Here is a 21060-nt window from a genome sequence, read left to right on the forward strand (position 1 = left end):
ATATACATACATTGTGAAATAATCACCACAATCAAGCTAATTAACATATCTGTCACCGCAGTTACCCTTCCTTCCTTCCCTTCCTCCCTTTTCTTTTTAAAAATGAGAATACATAAGACCTACCTTTTTAGCAAATTTTAAGTGTATTGTTAGCTGTAGTTATATTGCTGTACATTAGATCTCCAGAACTTATTAATCTTGTGTAATTGAATAACCAACATCTCCCCATTTCCCTCCTTCCCCCAGTCCCTGGTAACCACCATTCTACTCTTTGCTTCTATGAGCTAAACTTTGTTCTTAACACGAAAGAGGCCAAAAGAAAAAAAAATCCACCACATTTAAGTCCGCATCTTCTTGGCTTTTCTGTTAAATGCAGCCAGTAACTGATACAAGAAAATAGCCTAACATCTCTTTCCGCAGGGTTCACAGCCAACACTCCCCAGCTCCTAGATCTGGGGGAGATGGGTTCTTTCCCACCGCCACTTAAATTCAGATCTCAACATGAAGTCAGCGTGAATTAGATATAAGTTCACGGGATGGTAGGGTTGGAAGGTAAGCATCTTCTCGATCTGTGGTCTTCCCTTCCAATGTCCGTAGGCCATGGAATCACTGTGCACATTTCCTCTACTGCCATGCCTGTGGTCTGACAATGAGAGGCATTTCTTTCTTACCTCGCTCTTTTCATGCCAGCCCAGCGGACTGTCGATTGCATCTAAACGCACTCCATTATCATCAGGGCAAATGGGTGGCTGGAACCCCCGGCCAGGCAAGTCAACTGGAGCAAATTGACGTTGCACTGAAGCAAACCGGAGACCTAACGAGTGATCCGGGGAAGTTTGGGGACAGCTGAAGGCTGCTCGGCGGCTTGCACTCCCAGAGACAGTTTAATGTCAGCGTCAGTGGGCTCCACGTTGGCAGCCTCCTATCCTCGACTTCAACTCCACACCCGCTGACATTTTCCTTTCTTTCAAATTGGCAGCAGGAGCCGGGGAAAACCTAAATTTAACCTCCAGAGAATATACCACATGACATTTGTGGGCCTTGCATGTTCGGTTTAAGACTTTGAAAGCTAATTTAGCCATGCGATGCCTCCATAAGTGATGAGGGTTGAAATACCTGAACTTCTGTCATTGTTAGGCACTGTGGTTCCACTCTGTCTCTTGAGACTTCATTCCTTAATAACTGCTATTGTAAGCCCCAGAGGATAGCACTAATGAGTATTTGAAAATGCCAGGTTCTTGGCACCGTGTGCTGATTTAAAAAAAAAAAAAAAACCTAAATAACACCCATCAGTATAATGGTCACTCAGCGAGGGGTCTGGGGGATGTATTATGCCTGACTTGCTTTCTCATTTCCATCCCTCCCTTGAATTCCCGCATCCTAAGTACAAGCAATTAAGTGGCTCTCGGACCAAATCTTAATTAATTCGAGGTTCTGTGACCAAAGCCCTGAAATAAAATGCCATATAAGCAATACATATAAAAAATCACTAAGCCATGAAGGGGACAATAATACAAGGATTAGCTTTGGAGAGACCAGTGATGGCTGCTTAGTGACAAATCGCTCTTCCTCGTCTGGGCTGCCCAGTACCTAACCTTGCTGTTCAAGTTTGAAATCTTAGTTTCGAGTTCCCAGAATCTACTATAAAGTATCTGAGACTGAAAGAAATCAATTAGATACCCATTCCTTGGGGAAAAGGACTTTCTTATTTGTCTTTGTGGTTTCGACATCTAGCACGTAGTAGGGATTCACCACGTTCCACTTAAACTGGACACTACTAATCAAGTCCCTGCACGCTTGACATTAGCGCCAACATTCCACACTACCTGCTGAATCTTGACAGTGGTCTCCTTATTATATGGTGTCCAATCCAGCTGGTGTATGCAAAGTTGGGGGACCTGTCGGTGTGGGGCTCTTCTGTGAGTAGTTAGATACTCTCTCCATATTTGATTTTATCTTCATACATTGCTCTGAAAAATCACACTGACATTATTCTTTCTCCCATAGCATTTAAAGTCTTGAAAGTGGCAAAGTAATCTTGGGCACCCATAGGAGGGCTCCCATCTGGCACACACATGACCACTGCCAGCTATTTGACTACGAACGTTATCAAAGGGTGTCTGTCCATTAACGCCTTTGCTGGGCATATTGATTTTTATTTTTCAGAAGTGGCCAGCTACTGTCAGTATTAGCCAGTGTCAGAAATTAACCTCAACAAACCTGTACAATGGGTTTAGGCAGCTCACTCACAAGTCCCAGGGCGAGGCTCGGGTTACACATTCAGTTAGTGAGGAATGATACTTCTTTTCTCTGTGCCCGTTTGAGTTTGTTATAAACATGGTTGCTTTGTGCTAGCCTAAGACCTTGGAAACCTTACCAAGGCTCATTTCTCTTTTTTATAGAGATAAATCTCCCCAGTTAACAAAAAGAGAGGCAGCACAGTCGCAAGAAAGGGGAGAAGGAAAAGAAAAAGGGGGAGGAGGAGGAAGGCCCTCCCAACACAGCGGCAGATAAAGAAGCATCAGAAAAAAATGAAGGATAGTTTTCTTTCCGGTATATATAGCACCAAACTCACACGCAAGCCCTCCAATTCAGTGGGAGGCAGCAGAAATGTAGGATCAATTTAAGAGAACAAGAGCGAAGAAGACATACAAATGGCCAACGCGTACATTAAAAGGTGCTCAATATCACTCATCCTCAGGGAAACGTGGTTTTGACAAACCACAATGAGATATCGCCTACACCTGTTAGAATGGCTGTCATCAAGAAGACAAGAGATAGGTATTGGTGAGGATGTGGAGAAAACGGAACTCTTGAGCGCTCTGGGCGGGAATGGAAATTGGCACAGTCGCTATGAAAACCAGTATGGATAGAACAATCCCAGTATGGATAGAACAATCCCATCTGATCCAGCAATCCCACTTCTGAATCTATAACTGGAGGAAATGAAACTACTACCTCAGAGAGACATCTGCACCCCACGTTCATCATGGCGTTACTCACAGTAGCCACAACAGAAACAGCCTAAGTGTCCCCCAACGAACAGATAACGGAAACGTGGTATATGTACACAACGGAATGTTACTCTGCCGTGCAACAGATGGAAATCCCGCCATTTGTGACAACACGTGGATGGAACTCGAGGTCATTACACTAAGTGAGACGAGTCAGAGCAAGACAAAGACTGTATGACCTCACTTAGATGTGGAATCTAAAAAAAACTGAGGTCACAGAAACAGAGAGATGAGAGCTTGCCAGGGGCGGGAGGTGGAGAGGGGGAATGGGTAGAGGTGGTCGAAGGGTGCAGACTTCCAGTTATCCAATGAATAAACTCTGGGGATGTAACGGACAGCACAGTGGCTGTAGTTAGCATTGAACTGTAATACTTGAAACGGGCTAAGAGAGTAGATCTTAAAAGTTCTCACCACACACACACACACACACACACGGCAGCCATGTGAAGTGATGGGTGTGTTAATGAACCTTATTGTGGTGAACCTTTTTGCAATATATATGTGTATCAAATCATCACATCCTACAGCTTAAACTTACACAATGTTATACGTCAGTTAAATCTCGATAGGGCTTGAAAAATAAAGGAAGAACATCCTCGCTTCAGGGAAATGGTGGAAGGAGACTTTGACTTTGGCATTTCAGAGTTCTGCCTGAAAAAAGAAACAAGGTAGAGTTTCCAGAAGCTGCCACAGAGGTACAATCAAGGTCAAAGAGAAGAAATGCAGAAGAACGGTCCTGATACCTAACTCCTGCTTGGAGAATATCCACTCCCTGAACGGCCAGGACACCTGATGGGAATTTGAGCTGATGGGCTTAATGTGCAATTGTAGGCAGTTTTCAAAGCAGCAGCTACCCAGAAGTGGCTGCCTCAAGAATTGAGATTTCTTTAATCTACCTCTCATCAGCATGTATTTGTTCTGGATGGCTAAGAGATTTCTGGAACCCACAACCACGATTCACAAATAAACCTTCCAAGGGAATAATACTGTGCCTTCGAAAGTTTCAAACACAGCAGACTGCTCCCTTTTTCTTTTACTCTCTTGGCAAGAACCCCAGTTGGCATAGCTTTATTTTGAGCTCGATCCATCAACAATTCAAGAGATTAATAATGTATTTATATCACATGCTAGTAGTAGCATAAAATTATCTATAAATGTTTAATAAATATTCTGTAATGCTTTTGGAACACATGTTATAAATGATAAATAAATAACAATGGATTCTTTATGAAATATTTATCCTCAGCACGGTTATTGTAATGTTATAACTGCTTGGGAAGCCATTACTAACAAAGTGAATTGAGTTATCAAAGTTATAGATATGTTTAGCCCGCCATTCATAATGAAACGTGCAACACTTAAAATGAAGTAAAGACACTGGGAACAGTTGTTGACAAATTGTAACTGTCGGAGTCACCAGTCATACTTAGCAGTTTATAGACATAAAAGATTGGCAACTATTTAATAAACTATGCCTCCTGGAAAACTAGGTCCTGGTATCTTGTAAACACTGTGGGCTCTTTATGTATTCTCTGTGCGTGGTAACACTGAAGCACGGAATCTTCCCCAAATCTTCACAGGTTCAACTGGGCAGGGAGGAGAAGTTCCTCGTTATGCAGACAGCAAACAAGAGCTTAGACAGGCTTTAAATATAGTGATCACTTAATGAACGCTTACCATGTGTCAAATGCTTTAATTCACATAATCTTTACAGTAACCCTGAGAGGCAGGCATTACCATACCCATTTTACAGATGAGAAAAATTGATCTCAGGGAGGTTGAATCACTCACCCAAGTTTGCCTAACAAATAAGGAGCAAAGAAGGGCAATAAACCCAGGTTTCTCTGGACACAAAGCCCATGCATCTTTCCAAGGCAATGTGCTCCCCCAAGTATGTTAAAACTCTAAAATGGCCCTTGCATACATGGTCAGATGATTTTTGACAAGGTTGCTAGGACCACTCAATGGGGTGAAAGGGCAGTTTCTTCAACAGATGGTGCTGGGAAAACTGGATACCCCCATGCAAAGGAATGCAGTTGGAGCCCAACCTTACATCATAGACAAAAATGAACTCTAAGTGGATTAAAAGTATGAATATAAGAGCTAAAACTACAAAACTCCTGGAAGAAAAGACAGAGGAAAAGCTTTAGAACACTGGACTTGGCAATGATCTCTCAGATGTGACACTAGAAGCAGAGACAACAAAAGAAGTGGACTTCAAAACTACAAAGCTTTGTGCTTCAAAGGGCACTCTTGACTGTGAAAAGGCAATCCAAGGAATGGGAAGAAATATTTACAAATCATCTATCTGATCAAGTATTCGTATTCAGAAAATGTAAACAACTTCCTACAACTAAAAAAAAAAAACACAACAAAAAAAACCCCAAAACCCAATTAAAGAATTGGCCAAGGACTTGACTAGACATGTCTCCAAAAAGATATACAACTGGCTGATAAACACACGAATGGATGTTTAATATCACCAATCATTTACATAAATGTAAACCCAAACCACAGTGAGACAATGAGATAACACTTCACACCCACTCGGATGGCAAAGAACCAGAAAATTATAGAGGTAGAAGGTCGAAGAGTGGTTACTGAGGGCAAGAAGGAATGGGGAGCTATTGTTTAATGGGTAGCAAAGAACCAGAAAACAAGTGTTGAGAATGTGCAGAAATCATTGGTGCACTCTTGGTGGGGATGCGAAACGGTGCAGCCATTGTGGAAAAACAGTATGGTGGTTCCTCAAAAAAATTAAACGTGAAGTTACCATCTGATCCATCAATTCTACTTCTAGGTATATACACAGAAGAACTGAAAGCTAGGACTCAAAGAGACATTTGTACACCCAGTCCATAGCAGCATTATTTACAATAGGCGAAAAGGTGGGAATAACCCAACCATGCATTGACATATGATGGATAAGCAAAATGTGATGGACGGACACACACGCAGACACACACACACACACACACACACACACACAATGCAAAGAGAGTGAAATTCTGACCCATGCTACAACATAGATAAACCTTGAAGATACTGTGTTACATGACATAACCCAGCCATAAAAGGATAAGTATTATGTGATTCTGCTTTTATGAGGTACCTAGAATAGTCACATTTATAGAGATAGAAGGTCGAATAGTGGTTACCAAGGACAAGGATGAACGGGGAGCTATTGTTTAACAGATACAGGTTCAGCCGGGGAAGACGAAACGTTCTGGAGGTAGATGGTTGTGATGGTCACCCAACAATGTGATCGGACTTGATGTTGTGAAATGTATACTTAGAAATGGCTGAAATGGCAAATTTTGTTTTGTACATTTTACTACAATTTTAAAAACCCTTTAAAATGAGAGAGATTACCATATAAAGTTCAAAAGTGATACACCTAGAGTCCCATGAAAAAGAAACAAAAATATGAAGCCTGAGGATACTTGATAAAAAGTCTCTAAGAAGCCGGTGATCAGAGTAGCAGAGTGTAGGCAGAAGGTATCCCATGGGACTCATAATACCTACAAACAACTTTTTGCATCCTTAAGATTTTCCAAGAGAAAGAAATTCCCACCCTAAAAAATGCGAAGAGTTAATATTTTCCTTCTATTATTCCAACTACTGGCCACTGCTTGGGTCCAATATTCACCAGCTCTTATAATTAAATGGGGACAGGTTGAAAAGATGGCACATTAATTAAGGACAAATTACCCTGGACCACTGCAGAGTTCCTCATGTAAGAGTTACATTAATAGTAAAAATCAGCTCCTCATTATTAGGGAGGAAAAGAACTAAGAATGAGGTCCTCATTTTCTGCTAGATATTACTGCCAAGCCGATTTAACATCTCAGATCTTAAGCTCTTCTTGAGTTCAGTGAAGCTTCACAACTATTAAAATACTCAGGATTCAACTGATACACCAAAAATAAAATGGAAACTCATCTACATAACAAAGGTTAGGAGAAAGTAGGCATTGCCAGATCTTGGCTTTTCAACAACCACTGAGTTGGACGGAATGGAGGAAGTACAATATGTTGCATCATTTGAAGGTAAGTGTGGGCTTTGGGCACCCAGGATAAGGGGATGCACATAAGGTGTATACTCACCTTTTGTGAGTATACGTATGTGTGTCTGGGTGGGGCAGCATGGGAAACAGTGGATTAGATGGCTTTTTAAGGTCTTAGAGGGCTCCTATATTTACCAGTGTAAGCTTCTGTCCCTCTTATGCCCCTTTAAAGCTAAAAAGATGTATTCTTTTCACATAATCAAGTCTCAAAAGTTACCTGACATCTAGACCAGTAGCTTAAAACCTCAGTACCTTCAAGAATCAGGGAAGTCCCTCATCAAGATAAAAAGCTTCTGCACAGCCAAGGAAACAGTCAAAAAAACTAAGAGGCAGCCTACGGAATGGGAGAATATATTTGCAAATGACGCTACAGATAAAAGACTGGTATCCAAGATCTACAAAGAACTTCTCAAACTCAATACACGAGAAACAAATAAACAAATCAAAAAATGGGCAGAAGATAGGAACAGACACTTTTCCAATGAAGACATACAAATGGCTAACAGACACATGAAAAAATGTTCAAAATTATTAGCCATCAGGGAAATTCAAATCAAAACCACACTGAGATACCACTTTACGCCAGTTAGAATGGCAAAAATAGACAAAGCAAGAAACAACAATTGTTGGAGAGGATGTGGAGAAAGGGGATCCCTCCTACATTGTTGGTGGGAATGCAAGCTGGTACAGCCACTCTGGAAAACAGTGTGGAGGTCCCTTAAAAAGTTAAAAATTGAGCTACCCTATGACCCAGCCATCACACTACTGGGTGTTTACCCCAAAGATACAGACGTAGTGAAGAGAAGGGCCATATGCACCCCAATGTTCACAGGAGCAATGTCCACAATAGCTAAATCGTGGAAGGAGCCGAGATGCCCTTCAACAGATGACTGGATTAAGAAGTTGTGGTCCATATATACAATGGAATATTACTCAGCTATCAGAAAGAACGAATTCTCAACATTTGCTGCAACATGGACGGCACTGGAGGAGATAATGCTAAGTGAAATAAGTCAAGCAGACAAAGACAAATATCATATGATTTCTCTCATCTATGGAACATAAGAAATAGGATGATCGGTAGGGGAAGAAAGGGATAAAGAAAGGGGGGGTAATCAGAAGGGGGAATGAAACATGAGAGACTATGGACTCTGAGAAACAAACCGAGGGCCTCAGAGGGGAGGGGGGTGGGGGAATGGGATAGACCGGTGATGGGTAGTAAGGAGGGCACGTATTGCATGGTGCACTGGGTGTTATACGCAACTAACGAGTCATCGAACTTTATATCGGAAACCGGGGATGTACTGTATGGTGACTAACATAATGTAATAAAAAATCATTAAAAAAAAAAAAAGAAAAGAAAAGAATCAGGGAAGTCCCAAAAATTGGAGAAGTGGATCGGGTATGATGAAGAGAGAGGGATGGAAAGTCTGATACGTATCATGAACTCTGGAAATTTTGACAGTTTTTTGTTTTGTTTTTTAGGGTTATGTTTTGGACATCCCAGTTTGGTATAAGGAGAACAGCTTTGGAAATCTCTCAGTTTGTGTCTAATCTAAATTTATCTCATTAATATTCATGTCTACTTTTTTAGAAAAGAAACGAGTTTATAATGAAAGCACACAAACACACAGAATCAAAGGGAAACGAGAGGGATAAGCTAGGGATTGGATTGAGTAATACATTCAGCTCCGAGCTTCCTGAGAGCCAAAAGAAAACAGAGAAATGATGCACTAACAACTTTCATTGTCTGACTAATAACTGACTTATCAGGTCTTCAGGAACACCAAACCTTTTAACTGAAGTCTGGATATTAGGATGGGAGCAGGCATGTGCTGGAAAAGAAAGCCAGGCGGAGGGAAGAGAGGACAGAGATGCAGAGGAAGTTACAGTCTTGGGCTGGGGACAAGGACATAGATGTGGATGGGTCCTGGACACACATACTCCTACCCATTCATTCATCAAATATTTGTTGAGTACCTACTATGTGCTAGGGACTGTGGCAGATATTGGAGACTGATGTGTGAAGTAGAGATTTCTACTCTTATTCTAGCAGAAGAGAGAAAATATGCAAACCATGTAATAAGCAAGTACATTATATATTTTGTTAGAAGTGATATATGTTATAGAAAAGGAAGAAAATGCAAAGGAGAGTAATGGGAATCAGGCATGAGACAGACATAGTAATAACTACTCTGCCTTTATCTCAACACTGCTCTGAGAATCAAATCAAACCATGTAGGTGAAAGAGTTTCATAAATTATTTTGTGAAAGTCAGTAGATATAATAATTGGAAGGTTGTTTTCAAAAGCTTCACGCATAGACACACACACACACACACACACAGGCATGTGTGCGTAAATATTTATCTCTTGGAATAAAAGGACACAACTCTTCCATTCTTTCTTCTAGCAAGTGATCATCTGTTACCAGGGGAGTATCCTTGGTTCTTAGCCAGCAGCAATTAGAAGATGACATTTCAGAAGATGAAAAGGAATAGAGATATGGCCTCTCTGCCTTGGCTGCTACCTGTCTAGTTCCCAATCCACTAGTGACACCACTATGGACACAAGGGCCAGTAAGCCAATTACATCTCTGCAATCCACCAGTAGCTCACTTCTTCCTCCACTGGCTGATGACTGTGAGGGAAACAGATGGAGCATTCCTTTCCTTCATCAAAACAGGCACATGATGGTTAAATACTCAGGCTGGCTAATGCAGTGTTCATCGCAGTTGAAACCAGTTAGCAAGACACAAAGTATATGATCGAGTAACTAGAATGAACCAAGCAAATACGTTGTGTAAAGTTTCTTTTGAATTCCTTGCTTCTTTATATAGCTACATGACCCTATCCGTGAAGTTCCCAGTTGACAAGATGGCGGAGCCCACAGGATTTCCTGGTAGACTGGATGCGGCGTACTTGAGTAATTCAGGCTGCATTTAAGGTTTTTGTTCTGAGCACTTAAAAGGACCAGGCTGCCCTCAGCTGAGATGTGGAAGGCTGTGGATGGAGAAGGATTTGCAGGAAGGCTCTGGAGCTTTGGATACATTGAGTTTGAGCTATCAATTAGACTTTGAGGGACAGATGTTGAGAAGGGAGGTGTATTTGTGAGTCTGGCATTTGAAAGAGAGGTCTAGGCTGGAGATCTAAATTTGAGTTATCAGCGTATACATGGTGTTACATGAGACCAGATGAGATCTTTAAGAGACTGAGAGTGGATGGAGAAGAGAGGAGGGTCAGGGGCTGAGTGTTGAGTCAATCAAACACTAAGAGGAAAGGGAGGGGAGAAGAGAGAAAGCAGCAGAGGAGACTGAGCACGAACATATAGTGAGATGGCAGGAAAACAGGTGTAAGATGTCCTTGAAGGCAAATCAGGAGGAGTGTCAAGGAGGAGGGAGTGAACTATGCCAAACATGGCAAAAGGCAAGTCTATAATTTAGTAGGTACCTCCATTGCTTCCCATTCTGCAGGAGACTCCCTCACTTAACCCCAATTACCCCAAGAACCTTGTGAATAGGGAGTGTGGCCCCGATTTTATGCATAAAGAGCTCAGCGAGATGGGGTAGGTGCCCCAGGTCACATTGCTTCAAGTGCCTGAGCTTGGATTCAAACCCAAGACTACTAGCTTCGATGCCCAAACTTCTTGCACTGCACATCCATTTATGTGTCTTCTCCCCACTTCCCCTTCCCCCAACTTTTGGGTAGGGTGGGAGGTGAGGGAAAGAGAGCTTTAGGGATTTTCTTATTCATTTTATGTTATCTTTCACAAATTAATTCAGCGGAAAAAGTGAAATGAGCTCAATACCATATTGTGTTTGAATTATTGACAACCATTCTTATTCTAACCAGGAAAAAACATCATTTGGTAGAAATAAAGCCCCTCACTCTCACTCTACCTTTCTATTATTAAAAAAAAAAAAGCCTTGCAATTCTGTGCCTATTATTTTACACTGTAAAATGATGAAGAATTAGAAAATTGTTAGATAGCAGGTGACAAATTGCAATCTGATGGGCCAACATGAACCTATAAAAATGTTATCAAGATGATATTAAACAGTCTATTCCTTACTTAGCATCCAGGCAGGAAATTGGAGCTATTCTTGCTGGGGTATCTCACACTTTGATATTTTTCATTTAGATAATGCTGTTTAAAATTTAACTGGATTACTGGTAATTTGTCTTTCAAGATGATGTACACTTGGCTCAGAATATCCTTTTCCCAGTTTTTAGTGAGAGACGTTTGGAACTTTCTGGAATTTCTGGAGCTTGTTTTTGACCATGATTTTTTTTTTGCTTCACTGACTGCAAATCTGCTTTTTTATAAAAAAGGAGGGGCGCCTGGGTGGCTCAGTCGGTTAAGCGTCTGCCTTTGGCTCAGGTCATGATCCCAGGGCTCTGGGATGGAGCCCCGCATCCGGCTCCCAGGAACTTTGCCTCTCCCTCTGTCCTTTTCCCCTGCTGTGCTCTCTCTGGTTCTCTCAAATAAATACATAAAATCTTAAAAAAAAAAAAAAAAAAGGAAAGAACCATGATTTCAATTTATGTGGCAGTTGGGTATGAGGTGCCATTGGATCCTTGAGCATCTTGTCATGAAGGGCATCTATGTAGTTGGTTATGTCCCTAGTGCTTAGCACGGTGCCTGTCACATAGTAGGGACCCAAGACATCCATTTGTTGAATGAATGTTTTATTCAACTATATTAAACCTGCTCTTGGTATGAAATCCAGCACAGATGGGTGCAAAATTACCATCTGTTGTGCTGAACTACTTGGGGTATAGGTGGATATCGCCCCCTTCAGCACAGAATTACCATAATACCGTTTCGCCTCACACCTCTTTCCTCATAGATCTTTTGGAGGCTGAGATGGCTCTGTTCTAAGACGAGGCTTTAAAGGGGGAACACCTGTTATTGTCTAAAAGTAGAATTAGAGGGAGTCAAATTTTGGGTGGCGTTTGGTAAGTGGGAGGAGGATAATTGTACGTATGGTCACAAAATTGTACACAGAGGCCAAAAATAATTCTTAAAAGAAAAGCCGTATCATATGCAAATAATAACCATCTGGGTTTGACTCTCAGATCATGTTTACGAAGCCTGAAAAGAAAGGGAGAGTTGATGAAGAAATCCCTTCTGTTACTTATGAACATTACCAAGAGGGTGTTGTGTGTCCTACGCTTTGCGTGGGGCCGGTGCCACAGTGGGGACAAGTTCCAGTACCTGACCCCTGAGAGTGATACGTGATACCCTATCGGGCAAGACAGACCATAGAGAAGCTAACATATATATACAGTTGTGGAGATGAGTCACGTGTGATATAATTGAAATGATGCTCCTCAGAAAGTTCATATTAGCCAATAACAGAGTAAAAAAATAAGATGTACGCTGTTCAGTTATTGAAAAAGTTACATGATATAAATGGGTTTTGGTACCAATTCCACCCGAACTTCCTCACACCAAGCAATTCTCAGAAGCCCGCTGGGTGTTCTACAATTCAACTCACTTCTGACACTGTCTACACCTGGAGATAGGATCAGGTCCTGCAGGCTAAGGGGTCAGTCCTATAAGACTGTCCTCCTTCATTCAGATGCTGTGGTTCTGAACAAGGGGTTGAAAGACTGGAAGTTCCCATGACCCCTTCTTGGGTTTGACTGACTTGCTAGAGTGGCTCACCCATCTAATGGAAACGTTTTACTTATTAGATCATTGGCTTATATGTAAGTCAGGAACAGCTGGACAGAAGAGATATATAAGGTGAGGCATGGGGAAAGGGCGAGGAGCTTCCATGCCTTCTCACCTGAGACTGTCCCCCCAAATTTGCAGGAGCTCAGCAACCCAGAAGCTCTCTGAACCCCATACCCCTTCATTTAGGTTTTTTTTTTTTTTTTTTTATGGAGACTTCATGACATAAGCATGATTAATCAAATCATTGGCCATTGGTGATTAGGTCAACATTCAGCCCCTCTTCGTTCTCTTGGAGGTCTGGGGGTGGGAGGGGGACTGAAAGTTCCTAAGTTCTAAGCATGTGTTTGGTTCCCTGGCAATTACCCCCACCCCTCCTTAGGTGAGGCCTAAAAGTCACTTCATTAACATAACAACAGACACCTCTATCACTCTCCTTTCTTAAGAAATTCCAAGGGTTTTAAGGAGTTCCATGCCAGAAACAGGAAAAAGACCAAATATACATTTCCTATTATAAATCACAATAGCACACTTGGTAACCAAACATAATCCATATGGGAAAGATCAGAAAAACAAAAGAAATTTCAAGGAAACACTAAAAACAAAACTACAGAAAAAGCAGACGGAAAGCAAAAGACAAGAAGACACATGTAAGAGTAAATACATCAGGTAAGACAATAAGTGTTCATCGTCTAAACTCTCCTATTAAAAGAACACAAAGATGCTCATACTAAGAAAAAAAAGAGAAAGAGATTTAAAGAAATCAAATCCTACTAAATGCAAATGAAAAAGACACGAACAGTTGAAATCAATAAGACAAGCACAGCTTTACCCAGAAAGAACAAAGAGTTGAAAATTCTGTTTTTACGTAAGGGAAGATACAAAAGCGAAATTTATGAAACGCAACAAGGATCACTTTATATTAATAAAACATGCGATTTGCAATAAAAATATACGGGTCACGATTACTTTCCAACAAATGACATCGTTCAATATATAAAATAATCAAAGGATCTTAAAATTTGCTTGCTTTGTGTTTTGTGCTTTTCTTTTTCTTCTAGCAAATAGAAGGATGGCACCATCCCTTGGGATGGGGAAGCTGGCGGAAGAGGGAGTTTTGGAAGGACCACCAGGGGTTCAATATGGCGCATACAGCATTTGCGGTATTTAGTAAACTGCCAAAAATGTGTCCAGTGAATTCATACAGTATGAAGGGCAAAGCCCAGGGCAGTGCTTTTAAAGAGACACATGAGATGCTGAAGGTGGGGCAAGAGAAAACAGTTCCTTATTAAGCACCGAGTGTTTACCAGGAATTCAGAGGGGGCTTTTACCAAAAAAGTTACTTCATGTAATACAACAACTCTGATTATTTACTACTGGTTAATTGAGCACCTGCTAGGTCCAGTCACTGTGTTTAGAGATAAGGAAGACATCAATGATGCCTTCAAGGATCTCAGCGTAGGACTGACTACTGCCACTTAACAGGGGAGGTAACTGGGTCTAGGAGAAGTGAAGAGACTTGTCATACAACTGGCAAATGCCAAAATTGGGTACCACAGTCATAGACAGCTATCTGCAGAGCCACGACGCATCAATCTTTCATCTTGTCTCTGTCAACCCTTCACTCTGCCTTTGAGAGGGAAATGCCGCCACCATTACAGAAATAGACTGAATTCAACCAACCCACGTGCTTCTGAGCATGCTCGCAATTTTTAATGCCTCTGGACAGGCACTGATCATTGTATTACAAATCAGACTTGGCAACTATTTAAAGCAGGACTTCTAGAGGACTCAGGTCCAGTCATCCATTGTGTTCTCTCCTTGATAGATCTGTGTTTCCACGGAAAGGTTGGAATTCTAAGCCCTCATCCTTTCAAAACAACTCTGTCCCACACGAGTGGCTTGCTCACGGCCGTAGAACACCTGGACCACAGACATCCCAGGGTCTGCCCCGAAAGGACCAGGTGTCCACGGGCAGGTGACGAACAGCCCATTTTCTGCTTTCTCCTCATTGCCCAGATGACAGCCCAGAAATCCTGAGATCTCTACAAAGCAAGGATCGGTTGCATAATTTCCTCGTGGAAAAGGTTATAGCACTTTTGGAGAATGCAGACCAGGGAAGGTGGCCTTTAGAAATGAGGGCTTCCAGGTAATTTAACCGCTTAAAGTGAATGTTAATATTTACATTATCTTGTTAACATCTTTGTGCTTTCTTCTCTGTCTGAGACAGGAGCCCGAAGGTCCAACTACTTTAAATACATGTTCCTCTGAGGGGAACGGGTCTTTCCCAGCGTTTGAGAGAAGAGCGAGCACAGCCTTTGTAATCCACCCATTTGAATTTCCCATCAAAGTCATTTGTTTTGATGGACACTCTTGAGGACGTTAGGGACAGCGGGCCTTGAGTCTCTCATCTGTAAAATGGGAAACATGTTCCCGGACTCCCTCAGTTACTGGGAGGATATGTGGGCACCATTTCCTGAGTACCCACTAGTACTCAGTAGTGTAGAACTATCTGTCACTCCTGTTGCTTTGGTCATAGTTCATTCTAAACTGGCACAAGGAGAAGCAAATCTGCTCTGGTTTTTTCACTTTCTCTTTTCAAGAGGTCCCAACGTTGCTGATACTACACACGATACAATACATTCGCCGGCACCATATACTTTTCACAACTCTCTGGTGTCCACCCAGAGAGCTGAATCACAGTGGTGACAAATCAGACAGCAGATCTGGACTGTCTTGAGTTCGAATCCTGACATTACCACATTCTAGCTTGGTGGCCTTGGGAAAAGTCTTTATCTTCTCTGTGCCTCAATTCTTCCTCCTCCAAATACTGTTAAGTATGGTACTCATCTCAATGGCTTCTATGTTTTAAGCCAGCTAATCCATGAATAGTTCTTAGTATATACCTGGCAACTTACCGTGCTTGGTAAATTGTAGTGATTCTTAGCTCGTGGGAATTTGGTTGCAAAGGATGCAAAACCATGAGCATCAGAATACATGGGATACTATTCTCATTTTAAAGATGGAGAAACTGAGTCACAGAGCAATCCACAGGCATGGCCAAAGTCACACCACTGATTTGCAGCTAGCCAGTACCTGCACTGCGTCCTTCTGACTCCTAAGGCAGTTCCATTGCCCAGGAAAAGTCCCAGCTGCTGGAGCTCCTGCCAGAATTTATTTCAGAGGCAGTTTTCCTGTATACCCACTCCCCGCACCCCACCACTGTTGCGGGAAATTATGCTGCGAGCCATGTATCTTCTTCGACATGCTCTGCTCTTGAAGAAACACTCCCAATTACCGTGGCTGTGTTCTCCGTGATTGCAATGTGTCATGACATTTCCAAGATGTAAGTTTCTTCGAAAAAGGCATTAGCACCAGGCGAGTGAAGCAGCTCATTTTTCAAACTTGGAAACTGTCGTTTGCCCTGCTCGGCGCCGGTGAAGCCTGAACGCACTGTTTAGTGAGTGCCGTCAGGCACCCGAAATTCACTGCCTTGGGCACGTTTGGCTGCTCTCCTTCTGGAAGATCTGCGGCTGAGAACGTGCAAATGTGCGTGCACGTCCACCACCCTCACATACATGTGCGCACACACACACACATTTTATGCTATGCACCCTATGTACCACTATGCTCGCCATATTCTCTGTTCCCATCTGGAGCCTGATTCTCTCCCCATTTCCCTGGAGCCACCTGATACCCCACTTACAGACTATCCTTTGCCCTTGTCCACCACTTACCACTTTAGAGATGGATTACATGCTTCAGGGTTCCTCATCTCTATCAGCCAGGTTATGAGTCATGAGCAAAAGAAACTACCCGATGCTGATTTTAGCAGTACTGGAATTTGCTGAGGACTCCCAGCGTGCAGAATTGCCAGCCTCAAGGAACAGGCAGGAGCCAAGGAAGGCAACACAGTTGGAACCACAGGCAAATGTATGCCACAGCAGCAGTCCTGTGAGGGCACCCGGTGCTCAGGTGGGCACAGCTCTCACCTGAAGATCAATGTCACACGTGCCCCTCTGCCCAGCTGCATCCTGGGTGGATGTACCTGATAAGCTAGATTCCAGTTACGGGCACCTATGGTAGCTGCAAGGGAGGCGGAGAACGTGAGTAGCAGCTGTATTCATTTCCTATAGTCGATGTAACAAAGAACCACAAACTGGGTGGCTTAGGACAAGAGCGATTTATTGTCTCAGAGTTCTGGAGGCTAGAAGTCCGATATCAAGGTGTCTGTATGGCCGCACTTGCTCTGAATGCACCAGACAAGGCTCTGCTTCAGGTCTTTCTCCCACCTTCCAGAAGCCTCAGTTGTTCCTTGGCTAGTAGAAGGCTGTCTTCCCCGAGTCCCTTCATGTTGCCTTCCCTGTCTTCACGTCTGCCTCCGTCCAAATTTCCCCCTTACAAGTTCACCCATCATCTTGGGTAGGGACCACCCTAATGACTTCATCTTGGCTATGTCTGCAAAGACCCCATTTCCAAGTAAAGCCACATTTGGAAGTACTGGGCATTAGTGCTGGGGGCAGAGGGTGCATAATTCAACCCGTAACACTCTCCTTTCAGTTCATTTGATAGGAGGCAGACCATAGCGGCTACAAAGTACACTGTGCACAGTTGGTGAACCTTCTATACACACAAAGGGGGTCAGGTGCAGGCTGCCCAAACGCAGTAAGGAAGTCTGGAAATGTCCATTACGGCATCACCCTAAGGATCCAGTACTGCAAGCTTCTTAACACAGCATTTGAAGTTCTCCTCCTTGACCTGGTTCCCTCCTTCTTCCCCTTATTTTCTGCCTCTCCCTAAGACATTGCTTCGTCTGTTATCCTGAACTACCTACCATTTCCTGAATATTAAAAAACAATTTTTTTGACATACAGAAAGCTGCATATAATGTATATAAGTAGGGAAGTTTAGAGATAAGGATACACCTGTGAAATCATAACCACATCTGCCATAAACCCACTCATCACCTTCAAGTTTCCTCCTGCTCTCTTTATTATTACTGTTTTCATTATTACTTTGTGAGAAGAACACTCACCATAAGATCTACCCTCTTAGCAAACCCTTGTATTTGCAGTGCGGTGGGACAAGAGGCACTATGCTGTGCAGTAGACCTCTAGGACCTACTCATATCCCCAAGACTTTTTTTTTAGAGAGGGGTGGAGGAGGGGCAGAGGGAGAGAGGGGGAAAGAGACAGAGAGAGAGGGAAGCTTAAGCAGGCTCCCTGCTAAGCATGGGGCCTGACGCGGGGCTTGATCTCCTGACACCGAGATCGTGACCTGAGCCAAAATCAAGAGCTGGATGCTTAATTGACGGAGCCACCCAGGCGCCCCATCCACCTCTGGAATATTTTGTAACAGAACTGATGAATTACTAAGAAAAAAATTCTAATGGTTTGAGCATTTCATCCTCCCTCATTGCTAAGACCAATTCTGGCTATTTAAGGATCTGCTGAAAAGAAGTAATGTGTAGCAACATCCCTCATCAAAAGCTTATGGGGGGAAAAAGCACTGACATCTGAGGAACATGAGAAACTTCCCTAAGAGTAGTGAGTGTTGGGGACTTAGGTAGGTACAGAAAGTGCGAGGAAATAGAGCCTTATTGCTCTTGCAGCAGCGGGGGGGGGGGGGGGGTGCTTTCCAGAGGGCACTGTCTGCAAAAGGCAATAAGGGACGTCAGACCCTGGGCCATGGGGCTTTGGGTCTCGAGGAACAGGGGACACTACAGGGTAAAAAGACATACTGATGACAACCAGTGTAGCACATGAAAGGGAGGGACTTTGTCAAGCTTCTAGAATAGACATCGTAAGAACCCAAGAACTTTGCCTGACTTTGGTGATCCTGGGTATGATAATAACAGACACTAAACTTCCGGACAGCCCAGCAGGATAGGGAATTAGATTCAGATATCTCTAAATATAGCTAGAAGAAATCCTACAAATCATGTTTTTCCCCCCTTATATAACTACGTGTTGTTGAAAATGTGAAGTCTGTACAACTGAACATTTTCTCATCTTGCTCTTTCTTTGCATAGGTTCCTCCTGCTTCCTAAAATCACCTCCTCCCACTGGGCAAATTCATTCACAATCCCCTTGTCCAGTAACCTCCTTTGACTCCCCTTTTCCTAGACCGGATTTGAGGACCTTCATCACTTCTCTCCCTGCACCTTGTTCATCCCTATCATGGAACTCCTGGATTGTAATTGCCCCTTTCTGAGCCTGTCACCCCTACTGTCTTGTGAGTTTCTGGTACCAACAATTTACTAGATTTCTCAGTGTCTAGCACAGGGCGAGGTGCATAATAGATACTCACTCATTGATGGCCAAATAACAGAAATAATGAAAACCAATGACAGATGCTCTAGCTTCCTGGACTTTGAGACAGCTCAGCAAATCGCTGTGCCACAGAGTGACAAAGCCAACCTAGTCCAAGGGACATGAGCTTGCTGAGGGCCTCAGTGACAGGCTAGGATGAACACAGGATGATGCTGTCCAATATGGTAGACCCTTGCCACATGTGGCCATTTAAAATTATATTTGTATTAATTCAAATTAAATAAAATCACAAATACAGTTCTTCTGTTCCACTGGCCACATTTCAAGTACTCCATACCTCCTTGTGGCTGGCAGCTACCATACTGGACAGCACAGGTATGGAAGACAGTGCTGACATCAGGTTCCTGCGTCCCTACAGAGAGATTACATTCTAGTCTTAGCAACTGGTCCATTCCTCCACCCCACATTTACTTTTAACTCAAATAAACTTATAAAACACACACACACAATTAACTATCCAAATCACCAAATTTTTAAATTTATCAATCACTTTCATGTTATAAAAAGGACATTATTAACTTTTACTAAAAAGACACTTATTGCAAGAGAAATTCCTTATACAGCAATAAAAAAAAGTCTCCTTTCTGGGTAACTGCAAGAGAATGTCTGAATTTTAATGGGGCTGTTGTTTTTGCACCATTGACACAGAATACCAAGCATATATCCTCTGTTCCTTGGTGCATCATCTAAAAAAGGGCTCAGAGATGGGTGCTCTCTGGTGGTGAGATGACAGGCAGATCAAGAGTCCCTGATCCCAGCAACTATGACCATTTCTTAGAATGGGTGAGTTTTATGGTTTCTGTACAACTGGAAAGCTGCCATCCAAAATGGCATGCAGAGAAGGTATCTATCCACTGGTTACACCCAGCCTGTCATATGATAGCTCCTCCAGTTGTTTTCAAGCTGGGAGTGAGTGCTGAGCTTAACTACTCTACACAGAAAGGGAAGCCTAGGGTTCCTGAGATAGAGAGAAGAGAAGAGATCCAGTGCATAGGCACCTATTACTCCTGGAAGCTCTCACAACCTCATCTGTTTTGGGGGAGGCTTCGTTACATAGGCAGGATTGACTGAATCATTGGCCATTGGCAATGGGTGCAACAGTCAGCTCCACTTACCTCCCTGAGGTCAGTGAGAAGGGCCTGCAAGTTCCGCTCTACTATGGTTGGTTTCCCCTGGCAACCAGCCCAAACCCCTCCCCCCCTCCTTAGGTGGGTCCAAGTCATCTCATTAACAAGAGACACACTTATCTCTCAGCACTGGAAATTCTAAGGGTTTTAGAAGCTCTGTGCCAGAAATGGGGACTGAGATTCAATATCTATTTCTTGCTATAAATCATAATATCACTCTACCATAACTGAGTGTCTACTCTATGCTAGAATCCATGCCTGAGGGCATTTAAAACTCACGATGGATATCATCACCCATCGTACTTTTACATTTGAGGAAACTGAGGCTCAGGGAAGCTGAGTGACTTGTCTACCATTGCACAGCTAGTGGGACACCAAAGCTGGGAATCTACGGCTCTGATATAAATCCCATGATTAATTTACAGCACACCATCTGGCTGCTATAACAAAAATGCCTTTGATGGAGTGGCTTATAAACAACAGAAATTTATTTCTCACAGTTCTGGAGGCTGCCAGCAGGGTTGGGTTCTGGGCTGCACACACGGGTGACTTTTTACTATATCTTCACATGGTGGAGAGCAGAGGGAATCAGTAAGCTGGCACTAATCCCATTCCTGCAGGCTCTGCCTTCATGACCTCAGCCAATCCTAATTACCTGCCAGACACCCTAATACTGTCACACGGGGGAGGTAGGGCTTCAATTTGGGGGGCACACAAACGTTCAGTCCATAACACCATCTTTCACACCTTCTAAAACTCCAGCTGAAGCCCTTAAAGAACATCTATTTCAGATAATCCACTGGCCTGTCGGGATTTAGCCTCTGATTCCTGCTTCAGGTCCTA

This window comes from Ursus maritimus, unplaced genomic scaffold, assembly GCF_017311325.1.
Source record: "Ursus maritimus isolate PB19 unplaced genomic scaffold, ASM1731132v1 scaffold_2, whole genome shotgun sequence".
NCBI classification, from domain to species: Eukaryota; Metazoa; Chordata; class Mammalia; order Carnivora; family Ursidae; genus Ursus; species Ursus maritimus.